This window comes from Protopterus annectens, chromosome 1.part1 (genome assembly GCF_019279795.1).
Source record: "Protopterus annectens isolate FY-2018-M chromosome 1.part1, PAN1.0, whole genome shotgun sequence".
NCBI lineage: Eukaryota > Metazoa > Chordata > Ceratodontiformes > Protopteridae > Protopterus > Protopterus annectens.
Window position 1 is genome coordinate 1,917,716,095 of NC_056726.1, and position 20,413 is coordinate 1,917,736,507.

A 20,413-nucleotide genomic window follows, 5' to 3' on the forward strand; every position below is an offset into this window, starting at 1 on the left:
GGGGGAGAGAAGTTTGCGCTGAACCTGTCTGCTAGGATGTTGGCAATGTCTGTGGGTTCAGTGTATTTTTTGTCATTTTGGACTAATTCTGAGCATATCTGGGAATTACCCCCCAGGTTCCTAACATAACTAAAGAAAGCCTTGTGATTATCCTTAGTGTCCTGTGCAATTTTTCTCTCGAAGCTGGCCTTAGACAATTTTATGAGTGCCCGTAGTTTTTTGCTAATACTGATCAGTGATGCCTTCCCTTTTTGGGATTTTGCTCTATCATTTAGTAGCTTCCTCCTTCTATTGTATAGTTTGTTTATGGCTGGGGTCCACCAGACAGGACGTCTGCCTTTGGAGGATTGGGTCTTGGTTTTATTTGGGATCGCATGATCCATGCATTCCTGAAGGTGTTCATAGAATGAGTTAATAAAGGATTCTGCAGTCTGGGCCGTATTTTCCACAGGCCCAGGGGCTTTGAAGGATTCCACCTCAGTTTTGAGGAGTGTGAAATTTGCTTTAGAGAAGTTTTTCACTGTGGTTTTCTGGGCAGGGGGTGGGGTCGGGATGTGAATATCCAGTGAGATTAGTTTATGGTCTGATCTTACCAGGGAGGGATACACTTCTGTTCTGGAGCATAGAGTTAAGCATATTGTGCAATTCTTAGTATAATTTAAGTATTTTCTTAACATTATATGAAAGTTTAAAGTATACTACTAGTACCTAGTTAATAATATTGTTCATTCTGAATTTCAAGCACAATTAGTTGCCTTAGGAACAGTCTTAATTAAGTCAATTATATAATTATGAATTGATGACTGATTACTTGTACTATATAAGCTGGAAGCTGTATTATTCATTTTATCTGAAGAAGTCAACCTATTTAGGTCGACGAAAAGCGCTTTATGGTACCTGTTGTTTTACGCTATTTTCGTGTGGTTTTATTTGTTATAGCAGTTGCAGTCGGAACTGATTAAACTTGAAGATTTTTTATTCAACAAGAAGTGGTTTTTTGGCCAGAAGCTTCCTACTCTTTGGTTCCTTGGTCTGTGGTTATTTTATTTTGGTTTGTAGCATAGAGTTCCCATGTTGGTGATGATCAGGTCCAGTATGTTTTCCCCTCTTGTGGGACTGGTAATAAGTTGTTCCATAGCATTTGAGTTTATAAATTCTAGGAACCTTTGGGCTAGGGTGTTGGAGCTAGAGTAATGCTCCCAGTCTATGTTTGGGTAGTTGAAGTCGCCCAATATAATGGTGTTTGGAGAGACCTTCATATTTTCCAGTGTTCTCACAAAGGCTGAGTGGGGTTTCTGGGTTTGGGAGGGTGGTCTGTAGCAGGCTATAAACTGGAAGGCAGTTTTACCCACTGTTAGCTGCACATGGATAGTCTCTGATGCTTCGTGCTTTGCCACCAACCTGGAGATGTGGGTATCTTTGATGAATATAGATACTCCCCCTCTTTTTGTGGTTTGGTCCAAGTTTTGGGGCCGAAAAGCATGGTATGAGGTATAACCCGGTAGTGCTGGGGTGCTCTCGGGAACCCTGAACCAGGTTTCTGTTACTGCACAGATATCGATGTTCTCCATGCTAAGGAGAGTTTCGAGTGTGTGCATCTTGAGGTTTAGACTTCTGGTGTTGAGTAGCATTACTCTTAGTTTCTTATCCCTTGTGATACCTATGGAGGTGGGTTTGTCTTTTGAGCCTTGCCTAAAAAAGGCACTATGGGGGTAGCAAGAGCCTTTGCCAATATCCGAAAGCCCAGGGGTGACAGGTGCAAGCCGTCCCTAGCGAAGCATCGTGGCTTGTCGAGCATATCATCCCAAGCTGACAGGCATTGGATCCCCTTTGAATGACCCCAGTACTTAAGCCAATTGTTGAAATTGATCATCTTGTCTTCATATTGTGACATCATTCTTGGTGAGGGTAAAATGCTACTCTAGGTCAGAGTCATACCGACCTGGGCTACATGCTCAGAGAGCTCCTTTATGTCTCTTTTCATGTAGTCCAGAGAGGTACATCTCAGGTTATTCACACCAGCATGGACAATGACTGAGTCATATTTGTACTTGCCTTGGAGTGACCTGAGTGCTTGTGTTATGTGGCGGATCCTAGCGCCCAACAGGGTGCTCACCGTGACCCTCTCCTTCTTCAGCCTGGTGAGCGAGACATCAATGTGCCTGATGATAGAGTCACCTATTACAAGTGTATCAGGTGTGTTGTTTAGTCTTAAGGGCTGTGACTGTTCGGCACACTGGCTTTGTGAGATATGTGTTGCACGCGTTTTGTTTTGGGGTAGCGGTTGCTTGGGTGTCTGCTTTGGAGGTCTCTGCTGCTTAGGCAGATCTTTATTTAATGGCTCCGAGTATGTTTTTGTGTGATTATGTGTTTGGTTTGCTGTTGTGGTAGGTCTATGTGAGACTGGAATTGTAGTGAGTGTGGTTTCCTTCCCCTCCTGACTGGTTATGCCAGTACTGAGTTGAGAGAGCATAGGCTCCAGTTTGGCTATATGGTTGCATCTCTCACATGTGTTGGAATTTGTTGGGAGGAGGAGAGGGTTGTCTGTGTACATGAGGCAGTTGTAACATTGCCTCAAGATTCCCAGATTGACCAGCATTACCGGAGAGGAGATTGACAACTGACCTTTGGACATGCTAGAATAATATTGGGAATTCCTTAATAATTGAAAACAAGGGCCAGTGGGGAGTGAGGGTGTAGTGCTTTTAATTTTTAGTGCTGACTTATATAATTGCTTTAGCGCGCAAGGCCAGGTAACTTAAGTGCAATGTGTTACAGGTAACTTAAATGCAAAAATGACAAACAGTAACTTTCTTTCAAGTGAAACAAGGAAATAAGTACAGTAAGCAATGCAGTTATCACTAGTGATCCACAGAAGCGCTGACAGGTGGAATTAGCGTTCCAGGGAAATAACAAGCAAACAAACAACAAGCATATAAACAAAGCTAGATTCAGCAGGCCAGGATCTAGTCTATGCTACAGCAAACAAGGTGTACCAATTTCAGTAAGATACAGTTCAAATATTCAGGCACTATAAACCTTTAACCAGAAATTCCCAGCTCAGAAGGGCAGAGTCCAGCCTCTTCTCCTGCAAGAGTGCAGACCACGAACCTTCTTAATGTAAAATAACTGGCCTGAAGCCCAAGTGCCTAAACCAGAACTAATACACTTTAAGAATAACAGACACTGGGCTCTCAATCAGCAGTTTCCAACTTAGAAGGATGAAAGCTACCTGTCCTGCCACCACAGTGCATGCCACAAACCTTCCTAATGTAAAACAACTGGTCTGAATCCCAAGTGCTTAATCCAAAAGACTTAGAATGATAGCTACATTTTAATCAAGTTACTACCAAGCAGTAATAAATACAATTGAATACTATAGAGAATGCCTGGATTAGTGCTCAAGTTACACAAACAAAGCTAGATCCAGCAGGCCAGAATCCAGTCTATGCCACAGCAAACAAGGCGCACCAACTTCAGTAAGAAGCAGTTCAGATATGCATGCACTATAAGCCTTTAACCAGAAATTCCCAGCTCAGAAGGGCAGAGTCCAGCCTCTCCTCCCACAAGAGTGCAGACCACAAACCCTCTTAATGTAAAATAACTGGCCTGAAAGCCCAAGTGCTTAAACCAGAATTAATGCACTTTTAGTATAACAGACACCGAGCCCTCAGTCAGCAGTTCCCAACGTAGAAGGATGTAAGCTACCTGTTCTGCCACTACAGTGCAGACCACAGACCCTCTCAGTGCAAAACAACTGGTACGAAGCCCAAGTGTTTAAACCAAAAGGCTTAGAATGAGTTACACCAAGCAGTAATAAATACAACTGAGTACTTTTAAGATGATGCAAAAGTAAAATAAAGTAGGTAGAAACACAAGTACAGTAAAAACAGATGAAATTTTTTTTTTCTGAACAAGTGCTGAGATCAAAGAAACAGATTTGAGTGCTGAAACTAGAAAACTGGCTAGTTATAAGAAAAAACAAACTAAGCTAGAAGGCTTCCCTCTAACACTGAAGGGCTTGGGGGCTCAGAAGCCTACAAATAGTCTATACCACTTAACAGGAAAGGCAGGAAACGATCTTAAATTTTTTTTTCTTCTGTTTCCCAGATGCTCTCTTTGTACGCAGTAGGAGTGCCTGAAATCAGAATATGATCTCACTGCACTCATTTGAGTGAGCAAATGAGATGGGCCCAGAAGGAGTATCCAAACACAAATTTACAAGAGGGGTGGGCAGTTTCAAGGCCACTAAGATTAACATCAAAACAAAAACAGGGAGGGTGGGTGGGACTAACTAAAGAGCAGAGTCAAAACTTCCAGTTCAGTTAATATTCCTGCAACACACAGTTAAAATCAATTTAAATACTGTATTTTTTTGAAAAAAAGTGCAGATAAAGGTACTTAAATTCTCTTATACGTCCATTTGAATACAGCAAGTTCTTAGCCGGCCAAAGCTGAGGTTTTTAAGCAGAAAATATTTCACACTGTACCACTTAAATAGGCAAGGACAGGAAATCAAAGAATGTGGCTACCCCCACACCTGTAATTACTAGCAAATAACAAAATTCAGCAAACACTGACTAACTTCCAGTTCAGTTAATATTCCTGCAACACACAGTTAAAATCAATTTAAATACTGTATTTATTTGAAAAAAAGTGCAGATAAAGGTACTTAAATTCTCTTATATGTCCAGTTGAATACAGCAAGTTCTTAGCCGGCCAAAGTTGAGGTTTTTAAGCAGAAAATATTTCACACTGTACCACTTAAATAGGCAAGGACAGGAAATCAAAGAATGTGGCTACCCCCACACCTGTAATTACTAGCAAATAACAAAATTCAGCAAACACTGACTAACTTCCAGTTCAGTTAATATTCCTGCAACACACAGTTAAAATCAATTTAAATACTGTATTTATTTGAAAAAAAAGTGCAGATAAAGGTACTTAAATTCTCTTATATGTCCAGTTGAATACAGCAAGTTCTTAGCCGGCCAAAGTTGAGGTTTTTAAGCAGAAAATATTTCACACTGTACCACTTAAATAGGCAAGGACAGGAAATCAAAGAATGTGGCTACCCCCACACCTGTAATTACTAGCAAATAACAAAATTCAGCAAACACTGACTAACTTCCAGTTCAGTTAATATTCCTGCAACACACAGTTAAAATCAATTTAAATACTGTATTTTTTTGAAAAAAAGTGCAGATAAAGGTACTTAAATTCTCTTATACGTCCAGTTGAATACAGCAAGTTCTTAGCCGGCCAAAGCTGAGGTTTTGATCTACATCCACCTTCTTTAATGAATTGCCCACAATATAATGACATTTGAAAAGAAACACGTGAATATAGACAATAAGAAATAAACATAACGCTTATGTCCAAGTTGCTGTGTATCTGAATCATAGTCTAGAAATGCAACCTGATCTAGTGCTATAGCAATTAGAACTGGATTTAGCAACAGGGCAGTCATTGGTGAAGAATTTGCTTCAGGATTAGGGATTCTTCTCAGGAACAGGGATATTTACTGGAATGTCCTCTGGAACTGGAATGTTGGATAACTCACTCTGAGATATAGAGTCTCTCTCGCAGGTATGATACTGCAATACAAGCTCAGACTCAGGATCAAATGTTTCCAATATTGCCTAAAATCCTGCTCCTTTTGAATACACAATGTACGATATCAGATCTGGACATACACTTTTCATGACACCAATCCAATCAAAACCTTTGGACATCTGGATCCTAACTACATCTCATACTAGATTGAGCAGTTTGATGGTCTTATCATAATAGGACTTCTGTCATAAGCACTTCTTTAACAGAGGGGATTTCACTGATTTGTTGTTCTTAACACATGGAATCAGTAATGAACTATTAATTGATAGTATGGTTCTTGTTTGTCTTGACAGATGTCTCTGTGCAGGTGAACCACGATGTTTATCATGAGGAACATTTCTGAGATTCAAGAGATTCAAGCAAACATCACTATTGTCTTGTTTCAACATATCTAGTAATTGTTTTGCACTTTGAACTGCACATTCTGCCAAACCATTTGACTGTGGATACTCAGGGCTTGTAACATGAATAAAGGTCCACTCTTCAGCAAATCTTTTTTACTGCTGGCTTGTGAACTGTGCACCATTGTCAGAAATAACTTTGTGTGGACTCGACCATGGTAGTCCAGGAATCTGGTTTAGATGAAGTGGTTCTTTCTGTTGATGTGGCTTAGCACTATTACACACAGAACAAGATGAAGGTACTTTCTCAATGTCCCTTGACATAGAAGGCCAAAATATTAGTCCTCTCACCCTTCTTTTGGTAGAATCAGTTCCTGGGTGGACATGATGCAAAATTGTAATATACTCTTGTTGCGAGGATTTTGGAACAATCACCTTTGGACCTTTTACAATGATACCATTGTCAAACAAAATCTCATCTCGATATGGAAAATAAAGTTGTAGATCTTGAGGTAAACTTGATTGCTTTGACGGCCATCCTCAACTGATAAAAGTGGTTGAGATTCTGAAGAATTGTATCTGAGACTGTATGACTTCTAAGCTCATGAAGACATGTGAGAGAAAATGTTCTTACTTCCATGACTTCAAAATCAAGTTTCTCATTTTCATGCTGTTCAGTTGTATTTCTGGGTGATCTGGATAATGTATCAGCAAGATGAAGAAGTTTGCCTTTTGTGTCGACAAGATTGAAATCATACTTTTCCAATTTTAACATCAAGCTTTGCAATCTGGCAGGACCTGCATACATAGGCCTTTTCAAAATAGTGACTAAATGTTGGTGGTCTTTTTCAATCTGGATAGGTCTACCATAAGTATAATCATGGAACTTCGAACATGGAAACACAATTGCCAAGAGTTATTTCTCTATCTGTGCATACTGCATTCTAGTTTGGGTTAGATTTCTGGGCACATAAGCTACTGGTCTACCATCTTGAAGAATGACTGCACCAAGACCAAACTTTGAAGCATCACAAGAAGGAGTAACTGGTTTTTGAACAACATAGTATCTGAGAGTTGGTGGACTGGCAATTCTCTGTTAAAGGACATCAGATGCTCTTTGATGTTGTGCTAGCCATGACCAAGATACATCTTTGTGTGTCAGCTCTCAAAGCGGTGCTGAAAGTTGGCTTAAGTCAGGAATGAACTTGCCTAGGTAGTTAACAATGCCAAGAAAACATTGTAGGGCTTGAACACTGTCTGGAGCTGGCATCTCAAGAATTGCAGTTTGCTTGGAAGGATTTGGTCATAAGCCTGAACTGGTAAACACATAACCAACATAAGTAACTTCCCATAGCCTGAATTTGCACTTGTGAGGATTCAGCTTAAGATTCACTTCAAATGCTCTTTCCAGAACTTTCTTGAGGTTTATGTCACTGTCAGCATCACCATTATCTCCTACTAGAATACCATCTATTATAATAGCACATGAATACCCAGAAAAAAAATTGTTCCATTGCACGTTGGAAGAATCTACTTGCAGAATTTGTCACAAACGGCAGACTCAACCTGCCAAAAGGAGTAATGAAAGTGGTTAGCAATGAGGATTTTTCCATCAAGCAACATTTGTCAAAATGAACTCTTTGCATCCAAGACAGAAAAACAGTGGCATTTGTCATAAGGGCAACCAATTCTTTGACTGTACGGTTTGAATTATGAGGTCCTTTCAGTGCTTTCTTCAAGTCTCATGGATCAATACACATTCTGATATCATCTGAGCTTTTCTTATGAGCCATGACCATAGAATAACACCATTCAGTTGCTTCATCTACTGGAAAAATTACACCTTGCTGTACCATTTTATTTAGCCCAGCTTTGCCTCTATTCTACATTGCTACTTGAAATTTATGGGCTGGTCTGACAACTGGACTGACTTCAGGGTCTAACTTCATGGAGTACATAACTGGGAGCTTGCCAAGTTTGTCTTCAAAAAGATCAGCATAGGTAGAAAAAATAGACTGGGTGAAATTAGAATAGTGATCTTTCAAGCTTACATGGTGCACTTCCTTATTAAATGAAAGAAGTCCCATTTTCAAACTGTCTCTGAGGCCTAATAATGACTGTACGTGCCTTTTGACCACGTAAAATTGCAAGTCAGAACTGTTCCCAGAGTAACATGAAAGCACTACTGAATCTTCAGTTTGAATTTCTTCACCATAAGCTACAAGCTTCATACACTTTGCCAAATCAATCTTCTCACCAGCACATACTCTAGAAAATGTTTCTGCTACCTATAATTTGACTTTAAACCTGTGTCAGCTTTGAGCTCTATGGGTTTCCCATTTATCTGAACAGTAGAAATTGCTTAATTCTTTGCCCATAAATCTACTGCATTAGCTGTTTGATTAAGCACAGACACACTATCAACATAACAGTTATGGCCACAGCTTTCTAATTGATCAACTTGTCTCTTGGAATGTTCTCCTTTAATAAAATAATTCCCCTTATTTGGTTTACAAATCCTTTTGAAATTATTCCACTTATTGCATTTCTGGCTTTGCTGACCAAAAGCTAAGCACTTTTCTCTTTTAGGTTCATGATTTGCATCACAATTACAACAGTTGACTATGAAACTAGGTAGAGGCCCATCTTAGTCTTTGACTTTGTTGACTCAGCCTTATGCTTCACTGAGACTATTCTCACTCTGGAATTTGCTAGAAAAGTACAGGGTTTTCCAGTGACTGTTACAGGGTTTACAGTTCCTGCCATGTGCTTGGGCCTGTTTCTTTTAATGACTTGCTGCATTCTATCACATGAGCACTAGAAGATACTGGAAGCATACATTTCTAATTTATAAGCATATCTGTGTGCTTTTTTTGAGCTCATATATCTGATAAATCTCAATGTCCTTATTCAAAGTTAAATCACTATCACGTAGCAAAATCTTTCTCACAGCATCATCTTTAATAAAACACACAAGTCTGTCTTTTATCGACTCTTCCCTTAAATCACCAAATCTGCACGTTTTAGCTTTGTTTCTCAAGTCAGTTATATATGTTGCAAAAGTTTCACCATGGTTTTCATCTCTTATTTAAAATAAGTGCCCATCCATTGTAATATTTATTTGGAGGTTACACATTTCTCTAAATTTATGTTTTAAGCACTCAATGTCTTCCCTTGACTCAGCTGGTACCACTATATGAGGGTTTTCCCCCTCTATTGCAAATATAGCAGGTGCATACACAAATGAATGCTCTCTTTCAATGGCTTTTGAATCTGGCAAATTAAGAAGAATAAATGCCTTTGTACAGTTATCTTTATCATAAAATACAGCTTGTATGAAAATATCATACTCTTGCCCAAACACTCTACAGTTCTCTCCAATATTATTATCAAAGACAAGTGCAGCTGGTCTATGAAATGCTTCAGCCATGCCAACAAAGTATGCCCAAACACACTAAATAAATGCCCCTTGTAATTATGTACAAACATGCACACATCACCAGTATTTGTAATAGCATTTAAATGCATAAAAACTCATTGAAATACTGTATTTTGTGAATTAACTGCACTGTAATGCTGCACAAACTTGCAAACATTTTGTATACTTTGGATATCTTGAACAGCTTTAATTAATGGAAAAATTATGTGTTATGAGCTACATCAAAAACGCAGTAGTTTTCCTTATTTTATACATTTTATGCAATTTTTACTTTATTTCAAATATTTTCTGTAGTTATTCAAATATTTTCTCAATGTGTTGCTGTTTCGGACATTTCCTTTACTTAGAAATGTGTTTAGAGCATTCTGGGTGCTTTGGTTTATATTTTAAAAATAAGAAATCATTTCAGCAAGTTTTAGTAATGGAAATTCATTTTTGACCTGGATTTGTGAGTTATATGTGCAGTAGGGATGATCCACTCCTCTATATTAACTGAGTGCCTCTTGGTCTTGAATCTGGATCCTATTCTGACACCATGTTGCTTGTCTTGGTTTGCTATTGAAGACTAACAGGTCAGGTAGTTTGTTTATATGCTTTATTACATAGAAATAAGGATGGATAGCAGCAGTACAAAATATAAACAAACTGATTAAATGACAGACTACACAGACATACATCCTTACATCTCAACAGCTTACTATAAAATGTCAGTCAGGCTCAGATGTGCTCAGTATTTATACAGTTGTGCAAGCCCCAAGAAAGCTTCTTAAAGGTATACATACATATTGTTCTACAATGATTACCCATAGATCTGCCACTGACACCAAGCACTAAGTTGTTTACCTTCATGACAAGTGAGCCACATTTAGTCAAAGTACAAGCTGCAGTAGTGTCTTTAAAAAAGGCAGGACAAACAGTTAATGCTGCCAAAGTATGATCTAGATAACAGAAGCCCGATATTTAGGATATGTCACTGGGAAAGGGGTAACTGAACCCAAAACAAACATATTGTTACAAATTGGCCAAAAGCTAATGCTCTATGTTAAGTTAAATAATTTAAAGAGCTAGCTTGCTAGTACAGAAATTTTGTACCCAATTTTGTTATTATAGCCAGACTTTTAATAGACATTATGAAAGGTTAGACCTTATCGAACAGATGAATCGTAACTCAAATACATCATGTTTAGAACCTGTGTTAGTTGCTCATGACTTTATCAATCTTTACATCATCTACACCAATGCTTCTGAGATAGGGAAAGGGGCTCTAATTTCTCAAGCAGTAGGCGCTGAAGAGCGTGCACTCCACTAGCTTAACTGAAAGTTAAAAAGAGCTGAGAAAAGTCACTTCATAAACAAGATAATATGCCTTGTTATTGCAGTACTACTTATTAATTTCATATTTACAACTGACATTGCACACCTGTAAAATCTAAACAAATAGAAATATATCAACAACAAATTAAACATAAGGGCTTTGCCCCTGTAGCACTTCAGCATTTCAGTCAGACATAGGCCAGGTCCTAAGCATGCCAATGTGGTTAAATTATCTAGGGCATATAACTGAGCCTAAGCAGTACAGAACTGTGGGCTGCATGTTGAGGGGTCACTATAGTACAGCAACAAGCATTAAAGTCACGCTAAAATGTTTCTTGCTATGAAATGCAATTTTTTTTTGTTATGAAAATGCTGCTCTCTTGGCAAATGCTGTTTAATTCTTTAAAAGATGTCTGTAAAGCATGCAAAGTGCTATCACTTTTATGGAGCTATTTGTGCTGGGAAGTTTATACTATGCAATGTGATAAAGCATGCAGCAGCTGTAGCAGCAGTAGCAGCTGCAAGGACAGATTTGAGATTCCTGAAGAAATGCAGATAAAAGGAAGACCTTAGAATAACATGGCAGAGATGTTTGCCTCTCCATGTAGAGGAAGTATTATGGAAAAAAAAAAACTCTTGGTGTTTGCTAGTCAGAAATTCAAGTGGAGTTGACCTTTGTCTTGTTTTAAGAAGGAGTATTGTAGTCATGTCTAAGTGATTCTTGGAAGTCACCAGCTGAGCAAAAGGTTGTGGAGTAAGATGGTGACATAAGATCTATTTGTAGATGGCAGGTTATGAAACATTTACCTGACTGTTTATAACATTTGATGAAAAAGTAAGCGTGTTTGCATTTTACGTTTATGTTTCACTCTAAGGTGCACTTAACATGAAGTTCTAATCCAGTGTATGTTTGTATTGCACAAAGGTTTCCACATATTTTATACAGAATTAGAGGAAACATCTTAAATAATTAGAGTCAAATACCCAAATCAGAGTTTTTAAAATATTATATTTACTAACATTGAAACTTCACAGATTAAAATAACTTGAAGTAACACATATTTTATGAAGTAAAAGAACTAAGTAACTGTAGTGATTAACATTATGAACTGGCTGTAAATTACCCCATTTTCTCAAAAAGTCACTGTGTTTAGCTGAGACAGAACAAACTACAGGGTCAGAATTAGGGGCATCCCTTAGAATCAGATAGACTTGAAAGCTATGGTGCTACATATTACATGCATCACACACAAACACAAATAGCTATAAATGCAGATACAGATAGATATGAATTATAACTATTTTCTAACATATTATGAATGTGGTCAAAGCAAAGATCTAACAAACATATGAAATATATCTGGATAGATTAAACAAACAGAGCAGCAATCAAGAGTTGTGTTGTCTGCTCTAAGTTGACTTTGGCAGGTATAATCACATTTCAAACAGATAATCATTTAATATGCTTCAATATAACAATGTAAAGTTTAAAATAAAATATATTCAGCATTTATAAATATTAAAAATTTAAAAGCATCATCTAGTCATTCTGAAGTAAATGTGCTGTGTTTATGCATGCGTGACTGGTGTGCTGAGACCTCTTTTTTACCCTTCATTTGCGTATGTATTTATTGCAAGGGACAATTTAAGACTTTTGTTCTGAATAAACAAGATTTATATGTATATTTTAAAAGAGTAGCTGATCGTTCATACATACATACAGATTTTTTCTTATTCTGATAGTACACCATAGACATTATTTCATAGTAGTTGGCAACAACGTGAAGAGCTCAGAGGGCTGAATACTTGCTTTTGATTTCACTGAGAACAGATAAGTGTTACTTGGAATCATATAGATCAGAGCACTGCACAATGTAGGTGGCGGCATTTGGATCAGACATTAAAATGATGGTGCAACTGTCTTTAGAGATGGAAATCAAAAAATTCTAAAAACACCATAGCATATGCTATAGAAAAGCATACATTTTTAATATGGTTATGTACAACTGTATTCATTTTAACAAAAATATGTATCTGTCACTATGAATGCATACAACAATATAAATACATACTTTTTCTTACTCTTCCCTCCATCTGATTATCCTGCTATTCCTCTTTCCATCAGGATCAGATGTCTGAGTCGTTAGGTATTTTTCCAAAGATATTGCTTAGAGAATAATCCAATTGCTATGTGTAGGAGAAAATTAAAGAAAAAAATTCTATAACAGTCTTCATAAAACAAAGTATATCTAGCATGACTAATACAATTATTATGTACCATTTATTTGCATGATGCATTTTCTTTTCAATAAAGTTCTGTCCACTGCTGTCCTTGTGTCATTGCATTTTGCTAAATGTTTACTATGCTGTATCAATTGCACTACAAATTTCTCATTTCACTAAGAAATGCATAAAAGAAGATGGCCTGAAAAATATTACTGATAAGGCTTTCATCTACTTATTTCATGTCATTGGATTAGCAAGTAGGGCATACTGCTAATCTGCAAGTTCTGCATTATTAATCCATGTTGATAATGTAAAGATCTTCAAAGAGCTATTCTCTGTGCTGTGCTCAGACCACTGTATGGACTTGTTTTGCATGTCAAGACCTTCATTTAGAAACAGAAGCCTTTTTGTGCTTTCACCCCAATCTTGAAAATGCAGTAATAGAGAACTTTACTAATACGTGAACAGAAAGTCCCAACAACCTAATACATTAATTACATAGGGTGATACTGGTCCAAAAAGAGACATAAACCATCCGTAATTGCTGTGAAGTGGGAAGCCTTCAGATATAGTATTGGTGGTACAACTGGTATGTATTCAACACTGGAAGTACCATAACGCCCAACTTCAAGAGTAAATTAGTGCTTTGGAATCATATATTGTTTGTCTGATGCACTGGATAAAGGTTATGAGCTGTGTTAACAAGCTGGATTCTGTAGTCCACAATTTGTTTCTCTCAGCCTCAGTCTGCTTAGTGCATGGACCTGAGTGAGTCAATTAACCAGCACTGCTCCTAAATTGCCCCTGAATAGGAATACATATGTCCACTGTGCACACTTGGTTAACAAATTAATTAAAAAAGGTAGTTATAATTTACAGGTTGTTGTAATTTTAAAAGATTATACATTGTTGCTTAGTTCTATAATGGAAGCTGAGATAGAACAGAGAACCCTAAAAGTGTTACACTGAAGGATGTTTACAGGGAGTTTTGATGTAAAAGTGCATACATTTGTACATTAGTAATGATATGTTACTCAAATAATCATTTTTTAATAATAAATTGGTTGACCTGTGCCAGTATTGGGTTGGGCCAAGGCATGCAGAATTTGCTAGGGTGGAATATTGTATTCTTTTATTATCATGTTTTCTTGATTTTCTATCTGATGTAGAGATGGATATTTTAAATGAGAAGCTGGTAACAGCATCTTGCCATGAGTGGTCATCAACAGCATGGCAATGGGTAGAAGGATTACCATTGGTCACTCTACTAATAGATGATAATATATAGCACTTTGATTTTTTTTTTCTAAATCAACTCAACCAGCACTAATATACCAGGATAAAGGATAACGTTCTGAATTATATTGGCAATTGCAAATTAATATATCTTTCATCTAGGAAATTCATTAAATAGAAAGTTAATAATATCTCAGTATTCAACTTTGGATTATTGTAATTGAATTGGTGATGCCTGTATGTATGTATGTATGTATGTATATGTATATATATATATATATATATATATATATATATATATATATATATATATATAATTTTTTAAATTATTCAAGTGATGATATGGAGGGCATTATCCATGTTTATCAACTAAATGATGCTTCAACTACTGGCACACTCAGACCCTTTATGCAAGCTTTTATGAATAAAAATAACACTTTTTCAGCTTTTTGAATTATGAAGTAGGATTGTTGTTTTCAGGATTTATAACTGCACCTGACATTTCTAGGCTTTATCTCATCTGGTTACAGCAGATTTCTTTCTAATAATTTTGCAGCAACCAGAATTTAATAATGAAACTACCACATAAAGGTAAAGTAGTGGTTATAAAGAGCTCTGGGAATATTTACAGATGTGTAAAACCCTTTTGCATAATGTTAATTCATATAAATATGTGGAACGTGAAATGTATAATAGTGCAGCAAATAAACCTTTCTTTCTTTTAACTAAGGCAGTCAGTTTAGTTTTTGATTTTTCCCAGGCTAACCTTAATAGGACTCTCTTCATTCTTATTCTTAGCTAGCTGCATTATATTGCTTACACTAGAAGGCTAACCTTAATAGGACTCTCTTCGTTCTTATTCTTAGCTAGCTGCATTATATTGCTTACACTAGAAGGCTAACCTTAATAGGACTCTCTTCGTTCTTATTCTTAGCTAGCTGCATTATATTGCTTACACTAGAAGGCTAACCTTAATAGGACTCTCTTCATTCTTATTCTTAGCTAGCTGCATTATATTGCTTACACTAGAAGGCTAACCTTAATAGGACTCTCTTCGTTCTTATTCTTAGCTAGCTGCATTATATTGCTTACACTAGAAGGCTAACCTTAATAGGACTCTCTTCATTCTTATTCTTAGCTAGCTGCATTATATTGCTTACACTAGAAGGCTAACCTTAATAGGACTCTCTTCATTCTTATTCTTAGCTAGCTGCATTATATTGCTTACACTAGAAGGCTAACCTTAATAGGACTCTCTTCATTCTTATTCTTAACTAGCTGCATTATATTGCTTACACTAGAAGGCTAACCTTAATAGGACTCTCTTCATTCTTATTCTTAGCTAGCTGCATTATATTGCTTACACTAGAAGGCTAACCTTAATAGGACTCTCTTCATTCTTATTCTTAGCTAGCTGCATTATATTGCTTACACTAGAAGGCTAACCTTAATAGGACTCTCTTCGTTCTTATTCTTAGCTAGCTGCATTATATTGCTTACACTAGAAGGCTAACCTTAATAGGACTCTCTTCATTCTTATTCTTAGCTAGCTGCATTATATTGCTTACACTAGAAGGCTAACCTTAATAGGACTCTCTTCGTTCTTATTCTTAGCTAGCTGCATTATATTGCTTACACTAGAAGGCTAACCTTAATAGGACTCTCTTCGTTCTTATTCTTAGCTAGCTGCATTACGTACACCAGACTCATACTGTTCGGGATTTGGAAAGTAACATGGGTAGTGGCCTACCATTTCACCAACATGTGTTCATTGTTGAAGGAAAGTCCTTCCATATTGCACAGATTATAAGCAAGGGGGTTTTGTCTGGATTAGAGATATCATTGTTCCCCTTTACTCATTGAATATAATGCCCTCTTTGGTATGTATCTGTCCAGTAGCATGCAATAACTGGAATGCAAACACAGAAACCTTACTAAAATGATAAAAGGCTTAAACTACATTTCCAACATAGACTGACTCAAAGCCCTGTCACTATACTGGATAGGTTAACTTGAGAACAAAATGCAATCTTGGATAAGCTTAAAATGACCATTTTAATATTTTATTAAAAAATAAATAAATAAAAGTGTTCACTTTGATCAGAAATATTGAATAATATTTTTTTTTCAGGAGAATTCAGAATTTAATACATTCTTGATTGATTCTGCCCCCCGTTTGGTTATAAAACTTTATTTCAGCATATTACTACTACCCATTCAGCTTAACTAGGATTGTAATGTAATAACGGACCACAAATTAGACAAATCACATTAATGTGCAGCATTGATCTATAAGACATAAATTTGATGGGTAATTGTTTTTAGTGAACTTAATCTACATTAACTTGCATAATTGTAAAATTAAACCTTTCTTGAAAATGTATTTCGAATTGGATTCAAACAACTTGACTGAATCTATGAATGTGACTGAAATTTCTGCCACAATTTGGTCAGATCATTGCAAAATGACATGCATATATCAAATAAAACAAATGACTTTTTCTAATTAATGTCCCCAGAATTTGCAATTTTCATTACTCTAAATTCAAAATATACATTTCAGCAGGTATAACATACTGTTGGCATATCAATTATTATTTATCCAGTGAGCACCTTTACAGATAGTATATATAAATGAACACAGATAAATTAGTGTATTTGTACTGACAAACAAAAAAGATAATGGAAGTCAAAACATTAGAATCTCAGTTATCATGTCTAGAACTTCTTTTGAAAAATGGTAATAATTCAGAAGGCAGAATTCATGAGAAAGACACTTTTTAAAACACCTTTAAAACTTTATTCCATAAGTGCTTTAAGCTAGAAAATACCAGCCTTCTTCAGACATTAACAAAATCATTTGACAAACTCTTTTATATAGCCCAACCCAACCACTTGAGTCTCAAAACATAGCACTTTAAAGCAAAAGCATATTAAAATAAAACAAAATACTTTTTACAAGACATTTTTAAAAAATGTTATAATTATTTATATATAAGTATCTATTAAAAGTTTTTAATTTTTACTCACAAGAAATAGACACTGCATCATTTAACCCTGGATAAGTAGATGCATTCAAGTGTACAATCCACCACAACTCTCTGCGTTCTAGAAAACACCTCATGCCCCCCCCCCCATTTTTTTTTTTTTTGCAACTGTTCCAGTATGACAAATTTAAAACTATGACTTGGAAATTCCTTTAAATTTTTTAATAAAGAACTGGTCTCTTTATGTGTATGCATGTCATAAATGTGTTCATACACCCGTTATTTACATTTTTGCTCAGTCTTTCCCACATAATACGCAGGACTAAAGCTGCATTTTGCAGCATAAACCACTCCTGCTGTTTGGCAAGAAAAGTGACCAGACACTATAATACACTTAGAACCCAAGTGTACCTGTTTACATTGCAAATTAAACTTGCATTGTTAACACATTCCACACATTAAAGGGACAGACTCAAAATATAACTTGGCAAAATGTACACATATCACAAAGTTAATTCATCATAGTAAACTTCAACAAGTGTACTACTTCTATCATTAAGGTGGCAGATAAGTATTTTATAAAATTATACAATCAGTATGGATATAAGCAAGACCTACCGCTTAATAGAATGTCTACAACACATTCATTTAAGGAATTTGATTTTTAGCTTTACAAATTCTGGCCTAAGAGATAATAAGGATCCTAATTGGAATGTCACATATGCCTCCTAAAATTTTAAATATTTTTCCTGCTATCTTGTTTCCCATACGGCAAATGATTTGTAGTTGTAGCACGTATAATTGTGTTCCAGTACCACACCAGAATTTGGCAAAAGTTAGAATTATTGTTAAAGATCCAACTAAGGCATTGAATTTAAAATGCTGTTGACTTATATCTTTGCTCCACCGTCATAACTAAGATGCTTAATGTATACATAGAATGGACATTGTTGATTTATTTTTTTTTTACATTTCAGTTTGTGATTGTTCCAGTAAATGCACATACAATTTTGATATGATTAAGTGTTACTAGGGTTACCACCTGTCCCTCTTTGTGAGGGACAGTCCCATTGGACAGTATGTGTCCTGCAGGAAAAAAAAAAAAAAACTAAAAAATTGCAAATGTCCTGAGATTTTAAGACAAAATATATTTCTTAAGTTTTCTTTAATAGTTGCATGAAACAGTTATTTTGTATCTGAAACACATATGTATTATCTGAAATAGCATAAGCAACTCAAATGCTACAAAATTAGCTTTTATTTTGGAAAAAAAAGTGAAGTTATGTCATTTGTATTGGCCGGGGGTATGTTTTGTCCTGCAAAATCTCACATTTCTACAAAAAATGTTCCAGTGTGGGCATCTGAAAGGTGGTAACCCTAAATGATACTTTATGCTTTCAGTTATGAAAAAAATTCTATACCCAGTCAATTATACCAATGATCATGAATCCATCCATGTTATACAAGTTAATGGTGTCAGACACAGATGCCCACTCTCAGCTACACTTTTTACAATATCCTTGGAAGTTATTATTTAGCCTAAGAGTAGAAAATTGAAAATATTCACCCTGTTGCTTCCAGGAAACTGCAAAAAAGTGTGTGTGTGTGTTTGTCTGTGTGTCTGTGTGTGTGTGTGTGTGTGTGTGTGTGTGTGTGTGTGTGTGTGTGTGTGTGTGTGTGTGTGTGTGTGTATGCATGACTTCTTATTAATCATTGTTGAGGTTCAGAAGTTTATAATGTTAGTTTATGATCATCAATATATTGTAAGTTATATAATTAACAGGAAAAAATACATTTTTAGGTGCTAATACATTTATTCAATGCCTGGTCTCAATGTAGAACAAGATTAACAGAGTTACTAAAAAAAAAAGTTCCATTATTTTAAGATAATATGCTTATCTTTGGTAGGTACAGTTAAAGTTAATAAGATGTACCTACCACAGTGTCTTTATTATGTCACAAATGAGCTCAGTCCACATACTTTTAGGTTTGTCAATAATTACATGGAGTGCAAAGCTGGATCTCTCCCCACATATTGCTTGGTCAATTTTGAAACAAGAGAAAAATAGACTAAAACTGCAAAATTCAAATTGTTTGTGACAGCACTGTTGTTGGTTAATATAAAGTACTCACATATCTTATTGGATTCTAAAAGTAAATGACTGATATTCAAGTTCCACTTGACCAATAGCACCAGTAATCTTTTTTTTTATAGTTATGCCATCTAGGTATAAACCGAAATATAATACTGATTTAATAAAGGTTTCAAAGTATTTTTTTTAGGGTAAAGCATTGTTTAAGCTTTGGCCATGTTTTTGATAGTCAGTAGTTTGCAAAATAGCACAATTAATGATTACTCATTTAAAAATATAATGGGATAGAAACATGCAATATATTTGCTTATTAAATAACAATTTTATATGAATCTGGCAAGCAGTATTAACATTGTAAGAAAAGGGTTTGGCAATGATTCCATATATATAAAAATGCACTTCACATATTCAAATAAATTACTTGATACATATCCTAAACTAGGAAAACATAAAGTGCTTTCATTATCATATTTGATAATTATGCAGAATGTGAATGTTGGCAAATCTAAATTTATTTATGAGTAGGAAAAATATTTAGACATTAACCAGCCTGTTAACAAATAGCAAATGTAACTTTCCAGAAACAGAGCCATAACAGTCAATGTTATTGTAAAAGGTGACTGGTATCCATTGTAACTTCGTAACATCAATAAAGAACAATCATGTACATGCTGTCATGGAACCAGACAGCTAGGTTTATTTATCGATTCTTTTTGGGCTAATCTTTTGACTCAAGTTATAATTAACCAAACTAGACTAACATAAATTTCCCAAGGAGACAGTTATTACTTCTGTTTTTATTTGTCTTAACTTTTGAGCTGTATATGGTTATTAATGTAGGGATAATGACAATAGAATGACATTTTATTTTTTATTCAGCCTTTATTGACTGGGTTAGTCCCACTAGACTAGTAACCTCTTTTTAGGGGAGACCCCAGGCTGTATTTATATTAATAGGGACAATTTGGCTAGTGCAGCTGGGAGCTTCCCGTACACTTTGGCATATGGGGATGCATTTCAATGCCGCACTTCCTGTCTTCCAGTCTGGCCGCATAGGTGGCTCTGAGAAGTAGGAAGCTGAAAATCAAACATGGAGGACAAAGTAAATATTCAAAGGTGCTGGAAATGAGTATAGCTGATAGCTGAACAGCAGAGAAGTTA

At 35.9% G+C, this 20,413-nt stretch overlaps 1 protein-coding gene across 2 annotated transcripts in view; it reads right to left on the reverse strand.

Annotated features, from left to right (window-relative positions):
- LRFN2 (leucine rich repeat and fibronectin type III domain containing 2) overlaps positions 1-20,413 on the reverse strand; it is a 4,336,860-nt gene that overhangs the window by 402,556 nt on the left and 3,913,891 nt on the right. For both annotated transcript variants that reach the window (XM_044085082.1, XM_044085073.1), the window contains one exon: positions 12,783-12,897. The gene's annotated coding sequence lies outside the window, so the exon portion shown is untranslated. The remainder of the gene's footprint in view (positions 1-12,782; positions 12,898-20,413) is intronic.